At 45.9% G+C, this 18541-nt stretch overlaps 2 pseudogenes; both read left to right on the plus strand.

The window, feature by feature from the left end:
- The first annotated feature begins 3522 nt into the window (after positions 1-3522).
- Positions 3523-8115, plus strand: LOC123160558 (disease resistance protein RGA5-like; annotated as a pseudogene).
- Positions 8116-9020: 905 nt separating this feature from the next.
- LOC123156325 (uncharacterized) overlaps positions 9021-18541 on the plus strand; it is a 41348-nt pseudogene continuing 31827 nt past the window's right edge.

Below are 18541 nucleotides of genomic sequence, written 5' to 3' on the forward strand. Positions count from 1 at the left end.
TGAATTTTAAGCTTTAAATACAGTTTCGTTAATATTTGCTGAATTGCATACATTATAAATATATGTGTCTATGTGGCGCCATTACCGTTTTGGTGGCGACGTCGAGGTACAACTCCCTCTGCTCTCCCATGTCCTATGTGCCCAGGTGAAAACCCTAGTTCCCAATGAATGGGCGGCGACGGTGCTACGGCATCGTACCTCCTTGGAGGCGTCGTCTTGGGCAGATTGGGAGGGGGCGCAACAACCTCGGTCGGGTCCTGGTGCTGCCCTGGGTGTTCACTCACTCGGCCTGCTCCGAGGAAAACACTAGATCTGGGTCTCCCGAATTAGATGATGATCGGTGTCGTTCTTCCTTCTAGGGGGTCGTTTTGGAGCAGGTGTTGGCCAGAGGGGGCAAGAGATGGAGTGCCATTGCATCTTTAGCATCGATGACAGCGTGTGGCAGTGGGGTCTCGATGCTGGAGGCGTGTTGATGGGCACATGCAGAAGGGTGGCGCTGTCTGGCGTCGATGACATAAGGGTCTGGCAAGGTCAATGCATTGTCGGTCCTGAAAATGAGACAGTGGAAGAAGGCGGCGGCAAATTATTGCGCATATGGTGTGTGTGTGTGTGTGTGTGTGTTGATGGTCTGTTAGACCGGTTGGTGCTCCCGGCTAGCTGGCAGGCGGCTTACTGAGCCCACCGGATTACCTGGTGCGTGTTGACGCGAGGTCAGGGCACATCATCAAGCTTGTAATCATGGCGACAATGTTCGTTAGGAAGGTGGCTTTGGGTTTTTATTGCGGGGGAAGGTGGCTTTGGGTTGATTCATATATTTATTTTATAAGCCTTTTGTTGAATCTCTACTATTTGAAAAGGATGTAAGGTCTTATGTTTCACTTTTCTTGGCACCATCCCTTCGTCCAACTTTCTCATATAATAATCAATCGCATTAATTTACTTACCTTCTAAACCAATTCTATTTTAATACTTATAATCAAATTTCTCATCAAAAAATAAGATAAATCACGGGTATGATTTAACAAATATTTGTTTGCACAATCACATTAATATGGGTAGGTTTTATATCCCGTTGCAACGCACCGGCATTTTTCTAGTAATATAATAAAGATGGTTGCGTGCATCGGTCAATGCAGAGGCAGGGGTTATCATCCATTTGGGAAAAAACAAGTGTCCTTTTCTTATTTTTCCTTTATTTTTTTCACAATGTCTCATCTGCCCCTTCTTCAAATTTTATGAATTATACCAGTTTCTCGACATTATTAAGTTTGGAGTATCTAGTTTTGTCTCCAACTCCAAATCCTACCTTTTTCCACCGAAAAAAAACCACACACACGGACACGTTAGTGGAGGTTGATTGCTGCTAAGGGCATCTCCAGCCGCGCCCCCAAGAAGGCCTCCCCAGGCGATTTTTTCGCGCCGGCGCCGAAAAAACGGCCCAGTCGCGCCCCCAGGACGCCGAAAATCGCCGGTTCGGGCCTTTTTTCCGCCCGGCGGTCACAGGCCGAACCCGGCGCGCTGGGGAGCCGTTGGGGGCTCCGGCGCTAGTGAAAAGCGCGCCTGGCCCACACCGACAGGGGAAAAGTCAAGTTTTTCTTCCCCGACTCGCCTCGCACCCCCCGCGCCCTCGGCCACCACTAGCTGTATCCCGGCGACGGCCGCCGGCCTACTCCGCCTAGATAGCCATTCCTCGCCTGAAAATAGCAGCGCTTCGCCGCGGCAGCCCCTCCCCGCAGCTCTAGGCGGTGCCGGCCGCCGTTTCCGGCCGCGGAGGCGCGGTTTAACGGCGGGTACACGCCCACGAGCGCAAGGTGTTTGGCGTTTTGACTGACTCGGCGATGGACTCCGATGAGGAGGAAGAGCTTGCCGCGCTGCTGGAGGATGAAGCCGCGGCCGACGTCCAGAAAGAAGAGCATCTGATGGTGCTCGCCGCCCTCGCCCAGCTGCTGGCGAGCAGTGAAAAGCCGCGTCGAGGTGGCTCGGCGCCGGGGTGGGTGAAAGCAAAGAACCGACATCGTCTGCCAGGCTACTGCATGCTCTACTCCGACTACTTCGCCGATGCTCCACTTCATGGCGAGAGAACATTTCGGCGCCGTTATCGGATGAGCTGAAAGCTCTTCCTCAGGATTGTGAATTCCATCCGGGAGTTCGACAACTACTTCAAGTGCAAGATGGATTGCACTGGCGCTCTTGGATTCACCTCCATCCAGAAGTGCACGACAGCGATGAGGATGCTTGCATATGGAGCTCCCAGTGATTCACTCGACGACTATGGGCGCATGGCCGAGTCCACCAGCATAGAGTGTTTCTACAAGTTCTGTCGGGCAGTGGTGGCAGTGTTTGGGCCACAATACTTGAGAGCACCCAATGCGGAAGACACTGCTCGGATCCTAGCCCAGAATGCAGCAAGAGGATTTCCTGGGATGCTTGGAAGCATCGACTGCATGCATTGGAAATGGAAGAACTGCCCATTTGGTTGGCAGGGGATGTACAAAGGCGCCAAAGGCGGTTGCAGTGTGGTGCTTGAGGCGGTAGCCACACATGACCTCTGGATTTGGCACTCCTTCTTTGGTATGCCAGGAACTCACAATGACATCAACGTGTTGCAGTGCTCTCCTGTTTTTGCCAAGCTCGTTGAGGGCCATTCTCCTCCGGTGAACTTCGAGATCAATGGGCACCAATACAACAAGGGGTACTATCTAGCTGACGGCATCTATCCGAGATGGTCGACATTTGTGAAGACGATCTCAAACCCTGTGCCAGGAGGCAAGAACGCCTGGTTTGCGAAGGTTCAGGAGGCTTGCAGGAAGGATGTCGAGCGGGCATTTGGTGTGCTCCAATCTCGATTCGCTGTTGTTCGGTACCCCCGCTCAGACATGGTCGAAAGATCAAATGTGGGAGATCATGACTTGCTGTGTCATCTTGCACAACATGATCATCGAGAGCGAGCAAGAAGACCCAGTGTTTGACACTGAACCATACTACAGGCAGGGTCCTCTAGCCGAAGTTGATCACCAGCTACCGGCAACTTGGACTGCCTATCTCAGTATGCGTCAAGAGATCCGAGACCCACAGGTGCATCATCAACTGCAGAAAGATCTGATTGAGCACCTATGGAGGCTCAAGGGGGACGCCGCGTGATGAAATACGAGTTTTTATTTGTTGAACTATATAATTTGTATTGAACTATTTGTTGTTGTACTATTTTGTTGAAGTATTTGATTTTTCTGTGATGAAATATGTGATAAGGAATAATTATGTTGATAAATGAACGCCGAGACAGGGCGAAACCACGCCGAATATGGGCCTATTCTCGCCCATATGGGCCGTTTATTCGCCGAAATTGGGCTGCAAAGTGGGCCAATTTCGGCGCCTGGGGGCGAGCTGGAGCGGCGACTGGGCGAAAAACCGCCCCAGCGCCGAGTGTCTCGTCGGCTCGCCCCCAGGAGGCGATTTTTGTGCGTCCTGAGGGGCCAACGGCTGCAGATGCCCTAACACGCGGACACATGAGACGAGATGAGACGACGCAAGTCGTTCATTCCAGGTCCACGAAATAGTATCCACTACTTTTTTCCTTGGTCTCTCTGGCTGTCTGCGGCGACTGGACTACAGTGGGTCTCCTCCCAATCTACGCCGGCGACAGCGCCGAAGGTACTCCTCCTTCTACTCGTCTCTGGCTCCTCCCCTCCTCCCTCCTCTGTTCGATCTAGTTAGCGCACACCTCTCTTCTTTTTCCCATTCCTTTTGGTTTTGAAGTTGCAGAGTTCGACCTGTTCAGCATTCGCTCAGCAGAGCTCTTCTTCAGCTCCTGCTCTTGATTGACCCAAGCCAGGTGATGCAATTTTTTTTGTGCCGTCCGCCACAAGTTCTGCTTTTTCTCATCCTGAAACCGATCGTTGTTCCTATTACAGCCATGCGTGTAGATCCAGAGCAAGGGGAGGGTCAGATCTTGCTCGATCTGTTTCTCCCCCCCTGATTAATCTCTTGTTTGCTATGCTATTTTTATTTCTGTCACGCACAAACAGCAAAATCTGGTTCCTGGTTATTTTTACTTTTACTCTGTAATTATATTATAGTGAAAATGTTAGATTTGTACATCAGGAAAAGAAAAAGGAATAATAAGTAAGATTAAATAAAGCAAAGAGAATAAATGGTCAGTGGTCAGAGCTTAGTATCTATCCAAGCTCTGAGGGATGCTGCATTTTTTTTTCATTTCACTCTGTCCAGCTTTTCCAAAATAAATAAATTAGTAGTACCGTGAGCTGTTACTTTCACGCACCTGAAATGTCCAGCTTTTGCTCATCCGGTGGTCCTCTAAAAACAACTACAGTAGGATTTTTGGTTATTCTGATGTGAATTTATGATGTGCAGAACTGGATCTTTTCTTCACTAGTTCACCTTGGGTTACTCTGCAAATTGGATTTGAAGGAGCTGTTATTCAAGGTACTCTTCTACTTCTTTGGAGGAAAGCAATGCATAGGCGCATAGTGTACTGCTACTTTCACCGACCAATCAAGTTCAGGTTTTCCTCATTCTGTCTTCTGAAAAACATAATGTTTTCATTGCAGAATTTCACGCCAAGGACAAAGCTGTAGCCGTCTGTAGATCCAGAGCAAAGGCAAAAAAAGGTCGAGATATGGAGGTCGCTGCTGGGGCGATGGGCCCCGTCATCCGTAAGCTCGGCGAGCTGCTCGTCGGAGAATACAACCTAGAGAAACGAGTAAAGAAAGGCGTACAATCGCTCCTAAACGAGCTGGAGATGATGCACGCTGTACTTCGCAAGGTTGACGAGGTGCCGTCGGAACAGCTCGAGGAGCCGGTCCGAATTTGGGCTGGCAAGGTGAGAGACCTCTCTTGCGACATGGAAGACGCTGTTGACGACTTCATGGTGCGTGTGGATGAGGGTCCAAGCAGCAATCCTACGAACATGCGGAATCGAGTCAAGAAGTTCCTCAAGAAGACCACCAAACTGTTTGGCAAGGGCAAAGCACTTCATCAAATCAGTGATGCCATCAAAGAAGCTCAGGATCTTGCCAAGGAGTTGGCGGACCTGCGTAGAAGGTACGAGCTTGACACTCGTAGCACTAGCAATGGTGCTACCATTGACCCTCGTGTGTTAGCTCTGCACAAAGATGTAGGGGAGCTTGTTGGCGTTGACCGCACAAGGGATGAGCTTATCAAAACACTGATTTGTGAGGACGGGAGTTCCAAGGAGCAATTGAAGACCATCTCTATTGTTGGTGTTGGTGGGCTAGGCAAGACAACGCTCACCAAAGCAGTCTATGAGAAGATCAAAGCCCAATTTGATTGCGTGGCTTTTGTCCCCGTGGGTCAGAACCCAGATATCAAGAAAGTTTTCAAGGACTTGCTCTATGACCTTGACAATGAAAAGTTCAGTGACATTCATAATACAACAAGGGATGAAAATCTACTCATCAAGCAAATCAGTGATTTCCTTGTGGATAAGAGGTATGCATCACGTAGTGCTTGTCCTTTTGTATATATTTCGGAAATGTGTGAAGTGCTGAGATGTATACTGAATTTCATATCTTCATTTTCTTATTTGTATATTTCTATATCTGTACTATGCTCTTCTTTAGCAAATTCTACTTCTTTCTTTTTGCGCACGCGCCTTATTTCTGTTAGTCCCTCTATACTGTTAAGCAATTTCTGTTGCATTTCTTAATCTTTTTGCATGCATATCCTTAGTGGTTGTATAAGCCTATGGTTTGCTTTCATCCTTGTTACAAACTTCAGTTGTATATAGATGACTTGCTAACTAATGATGTCAAAATATTTGGCATAGGTACCTGATCATGATCGATGATATATGGGAAGAAGAAATATGGAGATTTATAAATTGTGCTTTGTATAAAAACAAACTCCATAGTCGGGTAATCACAACAACCCGCAATGTGAGTGTGTCTGAAGCATGTCTCTCTTCCAGTGATGACATGATTCACAAAATGGAACCTCTTTCTGATGAAGACTCGCAGATACTCTTCCATAGAAGAATATTTCAAAGCGAGGAGAAATGTCCAGAAGGTTTGCATGAAGTATCAAGAGAGATATTGAAGAAATGTGGTGGTGTACCATTAGCCATCATTACAATAGCTAGCCTTCTAGTCAGTAACCAAAGGATAAAGCAAAAAGAAGAATGGATGCATGTGCACAGTTCGATGGGCCGTGGAGTTACACAAGGTGGTATTGTGAAGGACATGAAGAGGATATTATCACTCAGCTATTATGATTTGCCATCTCACCTGAAGCCTTGTTTGTTATATCTAAGCATCTTTCCTGAAGACTCTGAGATTAAGAGAGATTGGCTGATATGGAGGTGGCTTGCTGAAGGGTTTATCCTAGGTGACACAGAAGAAACTAGGCTGTTTGAGATCGGAGAGAGCTACTTCAACGAGCTCATGAACAGGAGCTTGATCCAGCCAGCAGAAATCAATGAGGAAGGAACAATAGTAAGTTGCCGTATACATGATATGGTGCTTGACCTTATATGCTCGCTCTCAAATGAGGAGAATTTTATGTCCATATTGGATAATGCTGAGTGGCATGCACCTAATCTGCAAAGGAAATTTCGTAGGTTATCACTTCACAATATCAAGGCAAAGTGTCGGAACCATCAGTTTGATAGCACTAGCCTGTCAAAAGTGAGGACCTTTGCTGTCTTTTCTCCCGTTACTTGTGATTGGTTGCCATCTCTCTCAAGCTTCCAATTTTTACGTGTGTTGGATCTTGGAAATTGTGGCAGCCGTAAAAGTAGCTCCGGTATCAGCCTCAAGTATGTAGGAAATTTAATTCACCTAAGGTACCTAGGGCTCAAGAATGCAGATGTTTGCGAACTCCCAATGGACATAGGCAAGTTGCAGCTTTTGCAGACACTGGATATAAGACACAGTAGTATAAAAGAATTACCTTCAAGTGTTGTACAGCTCAGAAATTTGATATGCCTATGTGTCAATTTTACAGTGAGGCTGCCAAAAGGAATGGGTAGCTTGATGTCCCTTGAAGTGCTGGAACGAGTAGGCTTATCCTCATCTCCTCACATTGTGAAAGAGCTGAGGCATCTGACAGAGGTCAGGACGCTCGAAATTGATTGTGCTAACATGGGTGAGGATCTGATTGATGTATTAATCAAGTCTCTAGGCAACCTGCACAAATTGCAAAATGTGTGTATTGATGGTCGTGGCAGATTTAAAGACCGCATGGGTGAAAGCTGGGTGCCCCCTACAAACCTCCGTAGTTTTGATTCTCCTTCGTGGTTCTCGCGACTTCCGAAGTGGGTTAATTCAATGGCGCTTCCCCTCCTCTCCACTCTGGAAATAGATGTGATAGAATTGCAAGGGGATGGCATTCAGATCATTGGGATGTTGCCTGCTCTTCGGTTTCTGCGTCTGCGTGCACATCGCGTGATGGGAACGTTAGCTGTGACGGTCGATGCATTCCCATCTGCGAGATGTTGCAAGTTCTCCGGGTTCCCCATGGTGCCGTGCCTTTTTCCACCTGGAGCTATGCCAAGGGTTCAGCGCCTTCACTTCGAGGTCTCTGCGTGGTCGATCGCGAGTGGTGAGGTTGACTGTGGCATGGGCCACCTCCCTTCTCTAGAGAATGTAGGGGTTGATCTGAAGCGTGAGAATTCCAGCGATGAAGAGATGGAGACAGCCAAGGCTTGGCTGAGACGGGCGGCAGAAGCCCATCCAAAACGTCCCCTCCAAACATCCATTTTTTTGATTCATGGGGCTTCTTGTCTCCTTCGTCGTTCTTGAGACTTCCAAAGCGGGTTAATTCAAGGTCGCTTCCCCACCTCTCCACTCTGGAAATAGATGTGAAAGAATTGCAAGGGGATGACATTCAGATCATTGGGATGCTGCCTGTTCTTTGGTTTCTGCGGCTGCGTGCAGATAGCTTGATGGGAACGTTGGCTGTGACGATCGATGCATTCCCATCTGCGAGATGTTGCAAGTTCTCCGGGTTCCCCATGGCGCCGTGCCTTTTCTCTTCAATTTGTAATGCCATCATTTGCCTGTTCACGTAGAACAGTGTTATGCTTTTATTGGCTTATTAATGAAGAGCACCTGGGTAGTTGGTTCAACTGCTGTCGTAGCTTCAGATTTGCTTCATGTTGTTCGTTGAGTTTTCTCTTCTATTACTGCAACTGGGTCTATCTACTGAACTCTTGTCTTTTGAGCTTGTCGAAATACTTGTGCTAGGGCCTCCAAGGTGGTAAGCAATGCTGCTCCATCTCGATCGGGGTAAGAGAAACAATTCTGTTATGGATGTGCAGGCAGTGTTCGCAAGAGAGAGTGCAATCTGGTGCAGTGGGCAGCAAGGAGTTGAAGAGCGACACATCTCGCTCAATTGGTAGAAAGTATGTCCACTCACTCTGATCCAGTTGGAGGAGTTGAGGAGCATCAGTTTCGGGTTCTGAATCTCTGCACGTCACTGGGGTTTAGATTCAGTTTTTGGTTGGTACGTGTACTTACTTATCATAGAGTTACCCCCGTCCAACCGCCGGTCGTCCGCGGTGAATCCAACAGCCGGCGGTGACAAAAACGATCAAGGGACCCCAGTTTCAGAAATGGACATACGAGTTCTACAAAAACGATTTCCAGGTGCTCTTGCTCTTGCTTGGGGACAAGCAAGTTCTTCAGAGGGAGGCAATGTGAGTGACAAGGGAAGCAGAAACAGAGAATACGCCTTTGACTGACAAGGGAAAGACATTCCTTAGCAATCCTCAGCAATCCTCAGCATTTATAGGGACCCGACCTAATTTCGCGGGTGGTGGTGTGCCAACTTCGATTCACTTTGTTTGAATGAATGAAGTCGATGCTCGGGGTCCATTAATTGGAGTAGTTTTTCGCCAAATATATATGCATCTCGCGTGCTGGTTTAGTGAAAGTGTCCTGAAACTCCTCACTTTTTGTGTTTATGCAGGGTTGAACACCCCAAAGTTCCTTCGTTCCCACCCAATGTCCACCTGCAGGGGCTGTCCTGCATCGCATTCGTCCATGGAAGCATCCAACAGCAAGCAAGGACCAGAACATCTCATTATTCTGGTGCATGGTATCATGGCAAGTTAACAGCCATATATGGATCCCAGTCCAACATAGTATAGTTTGAAAAAATAGGATGAGCTGCATCATGCAGTTATATATCAAATCTATACCTATACTAATTACAGACTCCCAAGAAATTACCAAGTTAATCAGTAATTAGGAACCGTTAATCTGATGGGGCTGAGTTATAGCGGTGTAGATTTACCCGTCATAGACTCCAAAAAAATTACAACGTTAATCAGTAATTAGTAACCGTTCATCTGGTGGGACCGAGTTATAACGGTGGAGATTTAGCCATAAATTCTTGGGAATCTGTAATTAGTATAGGTATAGATTTGGGAGACTGGGAAAAAAAATTCCAACCCCAATCGAGCCGAAAGACACGGTACAAACCAATCCATCCCCTTTTGCTGCCTAGATCTTTGTTTATTTTTTCACAAGAGCTCTACCTATCATATCTTTTGGAAAAAAAACACCTAAACTTATATACACTCCAATCTCATCTAAAAAAAATAAAATCTCATCTCTTTCCCCCCGTCAAATAAAAACTCCTATCTCTTTGCGGTAAAAAAAAAACTCCCATCTCTTCCCTCCCGTAAAAATTATCTCATCTCTTTCCATTACTATTCCACCGTCCCTTCCCATCTCTCCATTATCTCCCCCCCCACCCACGATGGAAACCACTCTCTTCGTCTCTCTCCGTTCTCTCTTTCCCTCGAGAGAAACCTGCCCTTTCCCCCCTCCATTCTCTCTCTCAACAAATAATGTCAATTGCTTTGGCTGGAAGGGAATATGCATATGCCACCTGATAAATAAGTCCAGGTGTAAATCTTATTGACCTCAGCGTAGGTCATGCATGTTCAAAGAGATTGATATCTACCTGCACCGACCAACACTTAAGCTGTAAGTACGATGACCTGGGGTTTTGATTTTTACATGTGTTGGAGTTGTGTCGAATATTGTGTATAAGGTAGCTTACAATTTGACTATGAGTTGTATTGTGTTTACATAGGATGTGGAGTCGTGTCCTAGTAGGACACTTGTATCCTAGGCCTCTCATATATAGCGGGGGTAGACACACTATGTAACTTATGCCAACATAATAGCACCGGAACACAGGAGAAGCCGGCGGCATGTGCCGTTGTCCAGGGTGGCCGGGTGCGGCATTGTGACGGTCTCACGGGGAGGAGCGCCCGTAGTCAAGCCCCGGGGATGTAGCCATATCGGTGAACCTCGTTAACAAATCTCCGTGTCGTGCTTGTGTGATTGCTTGGTCTTCGGATGATTGACGGAGTGCCTCGAATTTGGTCTAACAAGTGGTATCAGAGCTAGGTTATTCGGAGGCTGTGGATTGTTGATCTAGAGGAGAACACATGGAAGTTGTCTATGGGATCTAGCGAGATGCAATGAGCATGATTGGAGACATGGCAGCGGAAGTTGTTGCGTCGGTGGATCAAGGCTGCTCTTTAAAGATTTGGGAATGACGGCGTCATGTTTAAAAGAAGCACAACGCGACGTATGGTATGGCAGTCTCGGCGAACTATTCAGGGCGACGGCGGCACAACAGCAGGATCGGGTGACGCGTTGCAGCACGTGGCGTGGCAGAAAACCCAAGCGCCGCTATGGTGGGCCATGATGGCCTTGCGTGGAGAGGCCCTTGACGAACAGTTGCCTGGCGACATGCGCGTACTGGCGTACAAGCGCGTGGTGCAGTACGAACTAAGCAATTCAATCGGAGATTTGTATTGGAAACAAAAGGTGACCGTGTCTCCACAGTACACGGATATGCAGGCAAATCAGTCAGCGGGAAAGATTCGTCAAGCGTGTCCATCAGAAGTACTACTTGCGTAGGCGTTGGCAAGGCAAAGGCAACTAGCCAGCATTAACAATGTGTGTCAAAGGGAGCTACGTGAGCAGACCAAAAGGTTTTTTTTTGGTTGGAATTGCTAGTAGTACACGGAGGTCTATTCGTGTACTTGGGGCACTGCGTGGAAAGCTCAAATAATATTTCATTGGGTTAGTCGTACGAAGAACCATGGCGTCATTGATACCTGGTTTGAGGTGGAGAAGTTCAACGGAACTGAATACCTTGGATTATGGCAGATATGGGTGAAAGATTTGTTGGCACAACAGGGATGCTTGAAGGAGTTGCAGGAAGTCATGTCAGCTAAGATGAAATTGTCATGTGATGGATGAAAATTCACGGAAGACGGTTTGGGAGCCTTGAGTGTGTCGTACAGTCGAGCAAGTTCGGCTGGGTCGGACTAGGCAGTCTGACGGATCGACGTGAGTCGGTTGATACAGAAGACGGTGGTGAGATCGGCGACGACGACATAGAGCGTGCTACTGATGGTGACCGACTTCTGGGGCGTGGAAACACGTGGCGTAGGCCCGAGGGCTTGTGCGGCTTCGACAAGGCTATGGCGCGGGATTGATTCAAGGTGGTGTATACACGGAGCTTGAAGTCGATGAGGCGCAAGGGTGGATTGATCATCTACCATGGAGTCATGTTAAAGGTGGAGCTGGATTGAGGGGCTACGGTGTAAGGATCCAGAATCGAAGCCTATTCAGCAAGCGGAAAAAAGCGAGTAACACGCAGTTTGGACTGGAGCCCAGTGGTCTGATGGAAGTGTGAAACTCGTCATCGGTCGGTGATGATGGATGGTACTCTGCGGTGGGGGTTGAGTGGTGTGGTTTTGCGACCCTTGAGACTCGACCGGGACAGCAGAGGCTCGGCGCGGTAATAGCGGCGAGGTGTGCACTATGCACAGGGACATGGAGACGGGCCAGGGCTCTGGTGGTCATACATGTTATGAGACAACTGCGAATTTGACTCGGGATGATTACAAGCAATGGTGAAATTCCTTCAAGTTTCAGACAGGCGGTCAAGGAAGAGCGGTGATGTTGAGTTCAGGTAACTCTTGTGTGTGACACACAATATGTGAGTTGTTCACTTTCACGCAAGTCAGTGATCAGTGTGTGATGGCGTTGCACTGATACTCTGGAAGTTGGGAGCACAGACTAGAGTAAAGAGGAACTTAATTTTGCTCGAGCATTGACTATGGTCAATAAAAGAAGGGACTACAAGTTGCGGGTGGAGTCATATGGAGTCTTGGAGTAGCAGCGGTGCTCATGGGATAAGCTCAAGTCCAATGTACATGGAAGTTTGACACATTGACGAATTCAAGGTGGTGGATAATATTCGCCAAGGTGTAGTTTGTTGGAGTTGTGTCGAATATTGTGTATAAGGTAGCTTACAGTTGGACTATGAGTTGTATTGTGTTTACATAGGATGTGGAGTCGTGTCCTAGTAGGACACTTGTATCCTAGGCCTCTCATATATAGCGGGGGTAGACACACTATGTAACCTATGCCAACATAGTAGCACCGGAACACAGGGGAAGCCGGCGGCATGTGCCGTTGTCCAGGGTGGCCGGATGCGGTATTGTGACGGTGTCACGGGGAGGAGCGCCCGTAGTCAAGCCCCGGGGATGTAGCCATATCGGTGAACCTCGTTAACAAATCTCCGTGTCGTGCTTGTGTGATTGTTTGGTCCTCGGATGATCGACGGAGTGCCTCGAATTTAGTCTAACAACATGTCTTACATGTTTTTTCTGTTGTTATAGATCTGGTGAGGATGTGCGTCACAATGATGGAACATACGTGAGGCTACATATATGCTCAACACAGCTGCATATTTGATTCCATCAATAATGTAACTAGATGACGAGGCTCAGTAACCTTTCTGTCTTGTGTATTGTGTTATTTTTCCGTCAGTTCTTCCAATCTTTCTAGAGATGGCAGGTTTAATTGGTTCCCTATTTGACCATATATACAGGAATCTTTTGGAATCTCTACAAACTCAATCTGCTTAATCAAACCGATATTTTGTTGCATATCTATTTTGGATCCATAAGGGCATCAACATCACCTTGCTTTTCCTGAAGAAACCTGCTGGCACAGATTGCATGTCACGTGGCTGCATGCTAGCTAGGCGATCTGCTGTTCCACCGGCCGGATAGGCCTGAAGATTGGATAAAAGCAGTGCTCATCTTTTAGGTTCTCCAAATGACTGATAAGTTCAATCTGGAGCAGCTGCAATGCTGATGCAGGTCTTTGGTGATTTCTTTTCTTTTCCTTAATTGATGATGATAATTATATATGTATCTGAACTATATTTCTCTCCTTAACAGCCCAGTTTGTCTTGAATATTTTTGCTGGTGGCTGGAGATATGGGGATCAAAGGTGGTTCACTGTCCGGAAGTAATACCAGAAAGTCAACAACACAAAAACAACTCCAACAGTAAAAAGTAGTTCTTATAAATAAGTACTAAAAAGTAGTTCATCACGTATAAAAGGATCCTCACAAATTCTTCTACATTTCCTTTTGTATTATTTATTTTTTCATTTGATATATATTGTCATGCAGATCTTAGATCCACATTAAAAAGGAGTATCCAAATCGATGTGAAGGATTGGGGTTGGGTTCTATACTGATCGAATCTAATCTGGGGGCGTACATATGTGTTCAGTAGACCAAGGAAAAGGTCATGTTGTAAAAACCAACACCCTGCCTGAAGGAAATATGCCCTAGAGGCAATAATAAAGTTATTATTTATTTCCTTATATCATGATAAATGTTTATTATTCATGCTAGAATTGTATTAACCGGAAACATAATACATGTGTGAATACATAGACAAACAGAGTGTCACTAGTATGCCTCTACTTGACTAGCTCGTTAATCAAAGATGGTTATGTTTCCTGACCATGAACAATGAGTTGTTATTTGATTAACGAGGTCACATCATTAGTTGAATGATCTGATTGACATGACCCATTCCATTAGCTTAGCACCTGATCGTTTAGTATGTTGCTATTGCTTTCTTCATGACTTATACATGTTCCTATGACTATGAGATTATGCAACTCCCGTTTACCGGAGGAACACTTTGGGTACTACCAAACGTCACAACGTAACTGGGTGATTATAAAGGAGTACTACAGGTGTCTCCAATGGTCGATGTTGGGTTGGCGTATTTCGAGATTAGGATTTGTCACTCAGATTGTCGGAGAGGTATCTCTGGGCCCTCTCGGTAATACACATCACATAAGCCTTGCAAGCATTACAACTAATATGTTAGTTGTGAGATGATGTATTACGGAACGAGTAAAGAGACTTGCCGGTAACGAGATTGAACTAGGTATTGGATACCGACGATCGAATCTCGGGCAAGTAACATACCGATGACAAAGGGAACAACGTATGTTGTTATGCGGTCTGACCGATAAAGATCTTCGTAGAATATGTAGGAGCCAATATGGGCATCCAGGTCCCGCTATTGGTTATTGACCGGAGACGTGTCTCGGTCATGTCTACATTGTTCTCGAACCCGTAGGGTCCGCACGCTTAAGGTTACGATGACAGTTATATTATGAGTTTACATGTTTTGATGAACCGAAGGAGTTTGGAGTCCCGGATGAGATCGGGGACATGACGAGGAGTCTCGAAATGGTCGAGACGTAAAGATTCATATATTGGATGATATGGTTAGGCCAAGGGGTCAAGCCCATGAGGCTTTAGATCGGTGCAAAAAGGAGTTTTGCGGAGGCCAGGGGGCCAAACGCCGGAGACCCTGGCGTCTGGCCCTGGGCCAGACGCCGAGGCCCATGGCGTCTGGGCCAGACGCCAAGGATTGTGGCGTTTGGTCCTGGAGTCCGAGTGGGACTCTTGCCTTTCGGGCAAAACCGACTTTGAGGAGGCTTTTGCTCCAAGTTTCGACCCCGGGGCTCAACATATAAATAGAGGGGCAGGGCTAGCACCAAACACACAACAAGTTGATCCACATGATCTATTCCTTAGCCGTGTGCGGTGCCCCCTGCCACCATATACCTCGATAATACTGTAGCGGAGTTTAGGCGAAGCCCTGCTGCTGTAGTTCATCAAGATCGTCACCATGCCGTCGTGCTGACGAAACTCTTCCCCGACACTTTGCTGGATCGGAGTCCGGGGATCGTCATCGAGCTGAACGTGTGCTCGAACTCGGAGGTGCCGTAGTTTCGGTACTTGATCGGTTGGATCGTGAAGACGTACGACTACTTCCTCTACGTCGTGTCATCGCTTCCGCAGTCGGTCTGCGTTGGGTACGTAGACAATACTCTCCCCTCGTTGCTATGCATCACATGATCCTGTGTGTGCGTAGGAAATTTTTTGAAATTACTACGAAACCCAACAGTGGTATCAGAGCCTAGGTTATTTATGTTGATGTTATATGCACGAGTAGAACACAAGTGAGTTGTGGACGATACAAGTCATACTGCCTACCAGCATGTCATACTTTGGTTCGACGGTATTGTTGGACGAGACGACCCGGACCAACCTTACGCGTACGCTTACGCGAGACCGGTTCCCTCGACGTGCTTTGCACATAGATGGCTTGCGGGCGACTGTCTCTCCAACCTTAGTTGAACCGAGTATGGCTACGCCCGGTCCTTGAGAAGGTTAAAACGGAGTCTATTTGACAAACTATCCTTGTGGTTTTGATGCATAGGTGAGATTGGTTCTTACTTAAGCCCGTAGCAGCCACGTAAAACATGCAACAACAAAGTAGAGGACGTCTAACTTGTTTTTGCAGGGCATGTTGTGATGTGATATGGTCAAGGCATGATGCTGAATTTTATTGTATGAGATGATCATGTTTTGTAACCGAGTTATCGGCAACTGGCAGGAGCCATATGGTTGTTGCTTTATTGTATGCAATGCAATCGCGATGTAATGCTTTACTTTATTACTAAACGGTAGTGATAGTCGTGGAAGCATAAGATTGGCGAGACGACAACGATGCTACGATGGAGATCAAGGTGTCGCGCCGATGACGATGGTGATCATGACGGTGCTTCGGAGATGGAGATCACAAGCACAAGATGATGATGACCATATCATATCACTTATATTGATTGCATGTGATGTTTATCTTTTTATGCATCTTATCTTGCTTTGATTGACGGTAGCATTATAAGATGATCTCTCACTAAATTATCAAGAAGTGTTCTCCCTGAGTATGCACCGTTGCCAAAGTTCGTCGTGCCCAGACACCACGTGATGATCGGGTGTGATAAGCTCTACGTCCATCTACAACGGGTACAAGCCAGTTTTGCACACGCAGAATACTTAGGTTAAACTTGACGAGCCTAGCATATGCAGATATGGCCTCGGAACACGGAGACCGAAAGGTCGAGCGTGAATCATATAGTAGATATGATCAACATAATGATGTTCACCGATGAAACTACTCCATCTCACGTGATGATCGGACATGGTTTAGTTGATTTGGATCACGTGATCACTTAGAGGATTAGAGGGATGTCTTTCTAAGTGGGAGTTCTTAAGTAATATGATTAAATTGAACTTAAATTTATCATGAACTTAGTCCTGGTAGTATTTTGCAAATCATGTTGTAGATCAATAGCTCGCGTTGTTGCTTCCCTGTGTTTATTTTGATATGTTCCTAGAGAAAATTGTGTTGAAAAATGTTAGTAGCAATGTTGCGGATTTGATCTGTGATCTGAGGTTAAATCCTCATTGCTGCACAGAAGAATTATGTCCTTAATGCACCGCTAGGTGACGGACCTATTGCAGGAGAAAATGCAGACGTTATGAACGTTTGGCTAGCTCAATATGATGACTACTTAATAGTTTAAGTGCACCATGCTTAACGGCTTAGAATCGGGACTTCAAAGACGTTTTGAATGTCATGGACCATATGAGATGTTCCAGGAGTTGAAGCTAATATTTCAAGCAAATACCCGAGTTGAGAGATATGAAGTCTCCAACAAGTTCTATAGCTAAAAGATGGAGGAGAATCGCTCAACTAGTGAGCATGTGCTCAGATTGTCTGAGTACTACAATCGCTTGAATCAAGTGGGAGTTAATCTTCCAGATAAGATAGTGATTGACAGAATTCTCTAGTCACCATCACCAAGTTAGTAGAACTTTGTGATGAACTATGACATGCAAGGGATAACGGAAACGATTCCCAAGCTCTTCGTAATGCGGAAATTGACGAAGGTAGAAATCGAGAAAAACATCAAGTGTTGATGGTAGACAAGACCACTAGTTTCAAGAAAAGGGGCAGAAGGAAGAAGGGGAACTTCAAGAAGAACAGCAAGCAAGTTGCTGCTCAAGTGAATTAGCCCAAGTCTGATCCTAAGCCTGAGACTAAGTGCTTCTACTGCAAAGGGACTGGTCACTGGAGGCGGATCTACCCCAAGTGATTGGCGGATAAGAAGGATGGCAAAGTGAACATAAGTATATTTGATATACATGTTATTGATGTGTACTCTATTAGTGTTTATCGCAAACCCTCAGTATTTGATACTAGTTCAGTTGCTAAGATTAGTAACTCGAAACGGGAGTTGCAGAATAAACAGAGACTAGTTAAGGGTGAAGTGACGATGTGTGTTGGAAGTGGTTCCAAGATTTATATGATCATCGTCACACACTCCCTATACTTTCGGGATTAGTGTTGAACCTAAATAAGTGTTATTTGGTGTTTGCGTTGAGCATGAATATGATTTGATCATGTTTATTGTAATATGATTATTCATTTAAGTAAGAGAATAAATTGTTGTTCTGTTTACATGAATAGAACCTTATATGGTTACACACCCAATAAAAATAGTTTGTTGGATCTCGATCGTAGTGATACACATAATCATAATATTGAAACCAAAAGATGCAAAGTTAATAATGATAAGTGCAACTTGTTTGTAGCACTGCCGTTTAGGTCATATTGGTGTAAAGCGCATGAAGAAACTCCATACTGATGGAAATTTGGAATCACTTGATTATGAATCACTTGATGCTTGCGAACTGTGCCTTTTGGGCAAGATGACTAAAACTCCGTTCTCCGGAACAATGGAACGAGCTACTGACTTATTGGAAATAATACATACCGATGTATGCGATCCAATGAGTGCTGATGCTCGTGGCAAGCATCGTTGTTTTCTGACCTTCACAAGATGATTTGAGCAGATATGGGTATATCTACTTGATGAAACATAAGTCTGAAATAGTTGAAAGGTTCAAAGAATTCAGAGTGAAGTGGAAAAATCATCGTAACAAGAAAATAAAGTTTCTGCGATCTGATCGCGGAGACAAATATTTGAGTTACGAGTTTGGTCTTCAATTAAAACAATGTGGAATAGTTTCACAGCTCATGCCACCTGGAACACCACATCGTTATGGTGTGTCCGAACGTCGTAACCGCACTTTATTTGATATGGTGCGATCTATGATATCTCTTTACCACTATCGTTTTGGGGTTATGCATTAGAGACAGCTGCATTCACGTTTTAAAATAGGGCACCATCTAAATCCGTTGAGACGACACTGTATGAACTATGGTTTAGCAGTAAACCTAAGCTGTTGTTTCTTAAAGTTTGGGGCTGCGATGCTTATGTGAAAAAGTTTC

Source organism: Triticum aestivum, chromosome 7B (genome assembly GCF_018294505.1).
Source record: "Triticum aestivum cultivar Chinese Spring chromosome 7B, IWGSC CS RefSeq v2.1, whole genome shotgun sequence".
Classification (NCBI taxonomy): domain Eukaryota; kingdom Viridiplantae; phylum Streptophyta; class Magnoliopsida; order Poales; family Poaceae; genus Triticum; species Triticum aestivum.